This window comes from Cyanistes caeruleus, chromosome 9 (genome assembly GCF_971803275.1).
Source record: "Cyanistes caeruleus chromosome 9, bCyaCae1.hap1.1, whole genome shotgun sequence".
In the NCBI taxonomy this organism is placed as follows: Eukaryota; Metazoa; Chordata; class Aves; order Passeriformes; family Paridae; genus Cyanistes; species Cyanistes caeruleus.
Genome location: NC_141709.1, coordinates 16,309,708 through 16,319,790, shown reverse-complemented (window position 1 = coordinate 16,319,790; position 10,083 = coordinate 16,309,708). Strand labels below are relative to the sequence as shown.

At 38.6% G+C, this 10,083-nt stretch overlaps 1 long non-coding RNA gene across 1 annotated transcript; it reads right to left on the bottom strand.

The window, feature by feature from the left end:
* Positions 1-2,005: 2,005 nt before the first annotated feature.
* LOC147651633 (uncharacterized) lies at positions 2,006-8,155 on the bottom strand. Its single transcript, XR_015273748.1, has 2 exons — positions 3,126-8,155; positions 2,006-2,980 (listed from the first exon to the last, which is right to left on the bottom strand). It is a non-coding gene; the product is annotated as an uncharacterized LOC147651633 (long non-coding RNA).
* Positions 8,156-10,083: the final 1,928 nt, after the last annotated feature.

Here is a 10,083-nt window from a genome sequence, read left to right as displayed (position 1 = left end):
TAATTGTATAGTATAAGCATGTATAGAATTAAAACAGAAACAATGGGAATTAATTAACCCGTGATTCCCAAATAAATATTTATTGAATATAAGGTCTCATAGCCAATAATTTGAGATTTGCTAGTGAAAAACCCTATTATCATCTGATGACAACATGCCTTAGAGAAACAGTGCTAGGGAATGGAAAGGTACCCTTTGTATAACTATTCTTGCAATTTAGAATTTAGATTTGGAAATAGGATTTGTATTGAGATTTCAGCTCCCCCATCAAACATGGATGGGACAAGACACAAAGAACTTTAACATACATCTCAAAGACTTGGACTTTTTCAGTTCTCTTTTTAACAGCAGTAGATAGATGAGAGTTCATGGGGGTGCAACCTTGTTTAATGTTTTAAGATCAGCTACTCTTCACTTCCATGCTCTATCTGAAACATTAAGAGTTGTCAGTCTGAAAAAATGCCAAAACTCACTTCTTACTTTGTTAGAGCAAACATACAGCAACAGCAGATAATTCCAGATTCTTGGGGGTTTTTCTACTCTGAGCATTTGCTGCTTGCAGGTTTTCATGTTTTGTCTCCAGCTTTCTGCAGCACAACCCCCCAACCTGACACCCCAGCCCTTTGCTGAGCCACTCACCTTTCTCTCTCCACAGGAGGATCTGCCAAGGTAGTGATTCACTTCTGTATCAGAAACCACACAAAGAGAAACAGTGCAAGACATGGCCACATCTGCTCTTTGTTAAAAATTATATTTAAAGTAATGATGCTGTAGGCAAAAATAAACCATTTTAATCAACTAATGGAAAGAAACATCCTGTCAAGGACAGTTTTGATGATTTTCATTTTATAACCCATAAGCACTGGGCAGTATTTTAGACCAGGGTTAAGGACATTTTCTCTGAGTCTGAAGAGTTTGTCTGAGGATAAGGAGAAAAAAATAGTATGTCAATCTCCACAGCATCTCTCTATATTTCTAATAAAAATATTCCTCATATCACATAAATATGAGGAGAATGATGGACTTCACAACATTTATTAACAAATAAATATAGATTTAAAAAAATAAAAAATAAAAAATGCATCTATGATGTAAAAGCCCTTCATTGTACCAGCTATTCCTTTCCTAGAATGCTGATTTCTCAGAGAAATGAGAACAAATTATGTAAGATTGGGAAACACAGGCAAGACGTTGAATCAGCACCTTAGGTCACCCCTTTGTGGGTGATTCTGTGGCATGCAGATCTTGACCATAAGGTTGGGACAGTGCTTTAATCTTCTAGTGCAATGATCTTTCTCAGGCTAACAGTGACTAAAAAGTCAGTATCTGATCCCCACTCTTGTATGTTATACCTCTATTATAGCTTCCTCCCCTTTGGGGCATGGAAGAACACTTATGTACTCATAACCCTTCATGAAATGAGAATTGCCTGAAAGCTATGCTGTGTGAATTTGGGAAGCTGGGTAGTGGATCCACCATGAGTCAAGCAGTTCAGAAAACAGTTTATATGCTATTCATATTGACCCATGTGTGTAGAAAAATATTGTTCTCTTTAGTAGAGGCTACCTGTCAGTAAAAACAACCACAATCACATTCACAATGAAAATATGCCATTTTGCACAACAAAAAAGCCTGTTGGTACATAGACTTCACAGTTCATTACAGATTTCCTTAATTAAATGAATGTAACAAGTTGATTAGACTTGAGAAGCTCTGAGAAAAGTCAGATCCATTTATACTGAAAAGTAGGACTCAGAAATAAATTATTCACAGTTGATTAGACTAAGACAAGCATTTCTCAAACATTTCTCAATACTTCAGAAAAAGCGACATATTGAACTCTATTTTACTGTGAGGCTCAAAATGGCAATTAACAGTCCTAAGCTGCATATAAAACCCAGTATGAACCACGTTTACAAGAACATTGTGTGTGAATCAAATTACTTTATCTTTGGTTTGGAGAACTTAGAAATAATTGCCAATAAGTATTCATGTATAGGACCAGTTTTTTGAAACAAGTTATTTTAATTACTACTAGTGTCAGGAGTACGTGTAGGCGATTTTATTAGACTTAATGTGTTTAGTGAAACTCCCTGAACTGTAGCTGGTTTATTTCTGTAGAGGATGAAATATTTAATATAACTTTATTATTCTTATTTTCTAATATTGTATTTATTTCTAAATGAAATCCCAGCATTTGATGCTTTTGTTGTGTTCACAGAGAATACCAGGATGAAGCACAGCAATGTATTTGTCCTCCAGAACATCTGATCATCGTGTAGACATGGCTTTTGATAGACCCCACTTGTAAAATGCATTCCTTTCAAGCTGCATGTATTTAGAGCCCTTTCCTTTTGTTCCTACACCTGGACCCTGACACAATGATGAGCAGAAGCTCTTCCATGAAAGAATGTGAATGGGAAAAAAAATAGAGAGAGAGGAAAGGTCCCTAAGATGTGAACACCGCAGTCCTGAAAAATGATAGAAATCCTTGGTGATTTTCATTTAGCAGCTCTTTCACTTCTAGCAATATTTTTATCCAAAAAAAGTTCCTTGAACATTCCACATCCAAATTACTAAGAAAATTAATGAAGAGATTATATCAACAAGTCTGTCAGTAAATAATGCTAAGAAGGCAATACCAAGATATTTATACAGGTGAATGATCAAAGAATGATGTTAGACAGCATATGTCTAACAGCCTTTCAAATTACATGACTTGTGGATTTGCTTGCTTTTCTGTTTTCCTTACCCACTGAGGCCATGCACCCAGGCCATTTCCAACACTGCAGTGACAGTCAAGCTACCCAGAGCAGCTGCACAACTCAGGACACTCCAATGCATCTGTCATGGCTGTGGGATGGGCAAGGGCACAGCCTGCCTGACACAGAAATAGGCACTGAGGGGTCACAGGTACAGAAACAGGCACTGAGGGGTCACAGGTACAGAAACAGGCACTGAGGGGTCACAGGTACAGGCACTGAGGGGTCACAGGTACAGAAACAGGCACTGAGGGGTCACAGGTACAGGCACTGAGGGGTCACAGGTACAGAAACAGGCACTGAGGGGTCACAGGTACAGGCACTGAGGGGTCACAGGTACAGAAACAGGCACTGAGGGGTCACAAAAACGGGCACTGAGGGGTCACAGGTACAATGCCACTGTCTCCTCCCTCCTCCAGGAGCAGACTCCTCTGGCCAGCAGGAGGGTTGAAGGAGTAAGGCAATAAAGCAAAACAACGTGGCACTTCACCATCATCCATATTTTTCATCACCCAATTTCAAAGGTATTATCTTGAACATGTCAGTCCCGTGCAAAGGTTTACAGACGTCTGCAAACATTCATACTTCAAGGAGCACAACAGTTATGCACTTTGCTGGTGTGATATGAATTAGCAGTTTCCCACTCTTCATTGCCACAATAAATTGACACAGAAAGAACTGTTGGTATATACAACAACATCAAAGAGCCTGGAATAGAAATAGTGAATTGCAGTTATAAAAATAAATTCCTATAAAGAAGAGAGAAGTGAAAAGGAGACGAATGTTCTAATCTTACCTTCATCATAATCTTATTAGCATTTCTCAGTGAGTAGTTCAAGTAGCAGTCTATACTCTTATGAATCTGTCTCATAAATATGTCAAGTGCAAAGTATAGTTATTTTAATAGTCTGTGTTGGTGGGCCATCATGGATTTAATTAAGAGACAACTAGTGTATGAAATATGACACAAAAGCACCAAACTAAATGGAGAAATGTTTTACTGCAGATTTAAATCAGGGACACAGAAGTAATGATCATCTGGCCTTACAAACCTACCTACATTTAATTAATGCAGACCAGCACAGACCTGTTCATATAGAAAAAAAAAAAAAGGCATTAAAAATAATGATTTAAGTTATACTATGTTATGTATAAAGACATTTGCATTATCTCCAACAGCATTATATTATTCATAAATGTGTGCTGGTTTGTGGCTCTTAAATTAATTTTCAAAAGCTGGAAATGCACTTTGAATAAGAATTAGTAAAATGCTACTTTCAGCTATCTGTTTTTCCAAATTGGAGCCTTTATTAAGATTCCTGCCCTCCTTTGAAGGGTCTCAGAATGCTCAAATCATTCTGTTACAAAATTGTCAATATTCTTCTAAAGTTGCAATGAAAACTGTTATTTTCCACCCAAATCTGCTTTCTCCATCTTTCTCCATCTTTCTCCATCTATTCAAAAAATGAGGGCAAGCTCAGCACTGTGAGTATGCAGGATTAGATGTCTGAGCACTGCACAATCCTTCCTGCTATCATTTTGGTGCACTGCTTTGACTTGATAGAAGATTTGGCAAGATACACTGGTTTTAAGAAGCAGTGGAAGAGCATATATTTTCACATTTAAATTCCTTAAATTCCTACTTATGGGTTTAACACTATTTTAGAAAGAAAGAATCCAATAATTCCATGAAACCATTCCAGTATCTTGAACTGATCTTGCAAAATCATTGACTGCCAACAAAATCACTTGCACTGAAGTTGAAAGCAAGGCTTACTATTGATTTGTAAGGGCACAGAAGCAGACTCTGACAATAAACAGTTAAATATATGCCTGTCTGGCTCTAAGAATTGATACCTGGGTCAACTACAGGAACCATATTTATACATGATTTTCATGTCTAAGACTTTGCTTTTTATTAACCTGATCCAACAGGTACTAGCTATTTCATGTTAACTTTTATCAATTCAAGTGGCTTCCAGTCATTTAGAATAGAATAACCTTTAATTGCTTGGTTGGTGTAACAGGCAGTTAAAGTATTCAAAGATTTTACTAACCTTTTATTACTAAAGGAGAAGAAAAAAGACAGTAGCCAGAAAGCATCATTAAGTGAACTTGGTCCTTATTTTCAGAAAACTCAGAGCTGTGGACTCTAGGTGCTCTCCAAACACCATAATTTGGACTGCCAGGAATGTAATAAAAACTGTAAATTGACACAAAAATGAAAGTACTTGGAAGAAATAAATTCATAACTATTTTTTGGTGAAGAAAACATCAAAGGTTTGCAACTCAGCCTGGAAGGCAAAAATGGATAAAAGGATAGAGCCTATAGTTTCAAAATATTTTTCTCTTTAATGAACAGTTGAAAATATCCATAAATCTCTTCTAGTATCACTGTATTTAAAAAGCAGTCAAGTCTTTTGTGCCTGACATGTTTATAGTAAATCTATTATCATGTGTCGTGTCTGCATAAATTGTCCAAAAGTTCACCCTGTCTTGGCTGTCTTTCAGTATTCATTAGTATTGAAGTAATTTTTGGAGTAAATGAAGGGGAAAAATGCCCAGAAATTGAGATAATGCATAGAAAGAATGAGACTTCATATAACTAACAAGAACAAACAGAGCTTTATTTAACTAAATTCACAGAAATTTGTTTTTTATTGAACTAACCAGTACCTAAGTGTGTAATAAATAACCACAGACAATCAGGATGAAATTCTAAATAATATATGATAAGGTAGCAATATAATCCCAAATAGGTTTTTATATGGAGACCTAACTAATCAAATGGCTCTTGTCACAGGTCTGCTGTGAGCTGGATTTAGCATACCTTTGCACCTTCTTCTCATAGTAAGAATTACAGTGCAGAAACACAATATGAGTCCAAATCTTTCACTTTCTTCCTCAATTAAGAAGACAAATATAACAAAAACGGAGAAAATAACACAGACAAAGATCTGCCATAGCAGTACAGCCTGAAACATGGGGCTGGCTGAAGCTCCTGTCTGAGGGGAGGCACTGCACAGCTAAGGGCTCCCACCTTCTCATGGGACAGAGGATTTGGGTGCTTCCAGCCTCCAGAGTGTGTCCTGGCTTAGCCATCCACTCCATCCAGGATGTTCCCCAGCACCCACAGCCCACCTGTTTCCTCTCCCAGCCTCAGCACTGGGAGGTGTCCCATGGCCCTGCCTTGCAGTGCTTGGCTGTGCCATGGGTGTTTGCAGGAGGCAGCACAAGCACAGCCCCCTTCCCATCAGGGAGGAGGGAACAAACACAGACCTTTCAACTTCTCAACAAACACTATCAAATTCAAAAGCATTCCTCTCAGGAATAATTAGAGGCACTTTGGGTGGCAGAATTAGATGTGTTAGATGTGGAAGCACCTAAACACCTTTTAGGTTCCTTGTAGCACAAGATAATGATTTGATAAAAAGGGCTGAAAATCAAGGATATAATTTTGCTGAGTTACTCAAGTAACAAAGTACTCAAGTAACAAAGAAGTGAATAGGTAAGAAATAACTGTATTGCTTCACTGCAACCAAAGGGACAAGGAAACCCAGAGCTTTTCTAGACTCCCATGGAATCAAACATGAAGATGTGCAAGAAGAAATTTACCCTGGTCTACACTCAACACAATGTGTTCATTAGATTTTAAAATAAGAGGGCACTATATCTCTTTGCCTCAGGGCACAGTTTCTTGTGATTTCCATTAAAAGTCTTGTTGACAGCAGGATTTGTTCAATGAAGTGTGAACATAACAATGGTTTTACAGAGTTTTACAAAGTAACTTACATTCACAGAAAGCTCCCCACACTTCTGTAGCAAAAACAATTTGCAGAATTAAATATTTAACAAACAAGTTTGAGATCTGCAGTGATTAAATTAGTGAGATAATTAGCAAGATATTTAAGGTTAATGTTTATAAGTAGGTTAATTATATCCTTTCCCAAATCTCTGTTTTCATTTCGTTTGACACATGTTGCAATAACAGTGAAAGTGAGGCCACACTTGCAGAGGTGGCAGCCAAGGCAGCATGTGTCACCAAAGGTGACTAAATGCATACTTCTGAGGGAACTTTTCTCCAATATACAGTCTTAGAGCCTTATGTTCTTCCTGTCTCAGCAATTCTCCATCTTTTAGGGTGAATTCCTTTGAATAACACTTTAGATCTGTATAAAGAAACATTTTCTACAGGACTTACGGGATTTCCTAGCTTCAAGGTTTCATATAGCTCTCTGATGTTAATTACAAAAGTCACAGTGTTTAATGCTCTGTACTGAATTTAGTCTACATCAACAGCTCCTGTGTACAAGACTGCAGACCCAAGGCAATGCAGAGAGCTGAAATTCCTTCTGATTGGATGTCAATGAGGTTACTTCACGTTTATGGTAATGAAATGAAGAACAGAGTCTGCTACAATGATCAGCAGGATGGTTGTAGAGAATCAAGAAGGGAATCATGTGCTTCAATATAGTTTTAAAAAAACTATTTAGCAGCTATTTGTGCAGAGGCAACAAGACATGCCATCTGGATTAACTTACATAAAGCTATTCTGAAAACATGTCTCATCACTGCGGCCATGGGCTCTGAGAAGCCAGGGAGCACAGCCATGCATGCAGTGCAGTGCTCCCTGGCCCTGAGTCCAGGCTACAAGCTGATGCTGTTGAAGGGAAAGGTACTGAAGCTTTCCAGTAGCAGAGGAAACATTTTTCAAGGATCTGATCCCCGTTCCCTCTTCTTCCTGATAGAGACGGTACATTTGTCTAGTCCCAGAGCCCAGAACCAAACTTCCCAAACTCTGATGGGACTAAAATCCCTCATATGGGGATGAGACTCAAAATTTCCACCTCTAAAACAAGGGAAGTTGAAACCCAGATATTGTCAAACATTGCAACATTTGATATTCAGAGCTTATTTATACAGCACATGTGATTTGTAACCATTACATCTGCCGGGCACATTTTACAAGGTTTCCTCCTTGCTAAACATACAATGTGTAGTCTGCTGAAGGCCTTCTGGTCCAGCTGCCCTCCTCCAGCCACTGGCAGCCTCAGAAAAAGTTCATTTTTCATTAATTACCAATTTTTGATTCTTCCATCTGGAAAGACAGTTGCTTTTCCCATAGGCTCAGGGCTGCTGGGGGCCTGTTCTCATGTGGGATCCTGTCCCTTGGGGCGAGCGCTCTTGGCTGTCACTGCACAGCAAGGGAGCTCCTGGAGAGGCTGTGCTACTTCTCATTCTAACACAACTCCGGTGTGCCCATGCCCTGGAACTGGGCCCATTCCTCCCCAGGAGGAGAGTGCCTTCTGACACCTGCTTTTGCTCATGGGGACTCATGTCCCAGCCTTCCCTCAGGAGAAGCACAGGCCCAGCCTGCCCAGCTCCTCCATCCCTCCCCTCCACTGTGGGGTCATAAAGCTGTTAGCAGGAAAGCAAAGCACACTCGCCATGCCCCAGGGGAGGAGGGAAGCCAGGACTGTGGGGGAAAACTGGGTAAAATGGTTTGTGTAAAACTTTCTCCAGCTACTATTTTACTGAGAAAAGGATGGCTCTGGAAGTCTTATTCCTATCTAGGGAGGATGTGCTTTTCTATACATCTGCAGCTATAGGAATCAACCTTCTGAGAGAAAGGAGTCACCTTTTAAACTACAGAGAACCACAGCAGTTGATTCTTGGGTTCTGAATTCTAAGAAACTTGCTGCACTATGTTTAAACTTTGTTTTCTGAATTTTTTTAGCTGCAAAATTTGACTCAATGTTGTTTATTTGGTTTTAATTTTTTTTGTTTTATTCTAGTATGGTGCTGTTATTTGATATATTATTTGATCATTTTGCCATACCATTACAAAACATTAATGTGCCCATGCCTGCTGGACACTGCTGATAAGGAGGCTCACAAGACAGGAGCTGGTGCAAATCAGTCTCTGTCCTTTTGAAAAATTAGTTGAAGTAATTTCACATTTTTACTTTCCCAAAGAGACACTGCAGCCATTTCTCTTCCTTTCTTATTTACTGTTCAAACCACTGCAATGTAAACATATACTTCTCTATCCTGCATCCCTACTCCACAGACAAGCCCTCCCCTGTAGTATTTCAGGGGCAAGCACAGAGGTGGGGATGCTCTGGGCTGCACTGCATTTGCACAAGCGACTGCTGTGAGTATACTCGCAAGTAGAGCAACTGATTTTTGAAAGGCAGTTAGATACCCAACCAGTAATTGTGTGCACAATTACTGTGATTACACATGTAATCATGGTCATTGTGCTTTTAAATGATGCATGTGCTATTCTAAAAATTCGCTGCTGTATTACTAAAATTAATGGGAGCTTTGCCATCAATTTAAACTGATGGAGGATCAAACACTATACACTGTGGCAATATCTAAGATATGTCCAAGAGCAAATGCAATTTTTCCAACGCAAATGCTAAATTCTCAGTATATTGAAACAGTAAAAGAGGGATGGAGACATATTTTTTTTAGCATATGTGGGTATATATTCATTATGCATTCATTAATAAATTATCATTTTTGAATAGAGTTCTGGATTTGATTCAAACTACACTGACATCAAGAGAAAAACAGGGCTCTGGATCAAGGCTTCTTCCCCTAATGTTTCCAATTAGCTCAGGTTATAGAGCTGTGCATGCATTTGTCCATGACAAAATCTTGGGCTTTTGACTGTCTTGTCTTTCAAGAGTTAAACAGGATTTTGCAGTGAATACAACTATGCAATACAGTAGGTACAGTGATATGTAGTATTTCTCATCTAGTCTTTGTCCATGTTCTAACAATGTGCATTAAATGTGTTACTATTGTCTCTTTTTCCGATTAGTTTACAGCCCTGTAGTTCCAGCTGTTTTATTCTGAAACTCTAAAACCCTGTCACTAGGGAGTTCTGTGTAATTGCCCATAATATGCACCACATTATCCATTTCAGGAACTGTGCTGAAAGACAGCAGCAATAAGGGGTTTTCTAAAGGCAGTCTGGTTTACACTAATGGATCTAACAGGAAGGAAATGCAATTTGAAAGAAGCTGATGCATATGTTCTATTGTTGAATATAATGTTTGATTTAATTATTAACTGTCTGTGATGGAAAGTCAGATCCTGTTCAGTTCTGCTTACAGTTCGGTACTCTGCTACCAGTAAAAACAGACGAGATTCAGTCTTAGGATTTAGGAGTTCTTTGTAAAGTACTGACATTTAATTGTGCTTTTATAAAATATCAGCTGAGGAACTTCAATTGCACACTTCTTCCATGCAGACTGGCTTCCTTTTATCAAGCTAAATACACAATGTAGAAGCCAAGTCTCTTTCATTT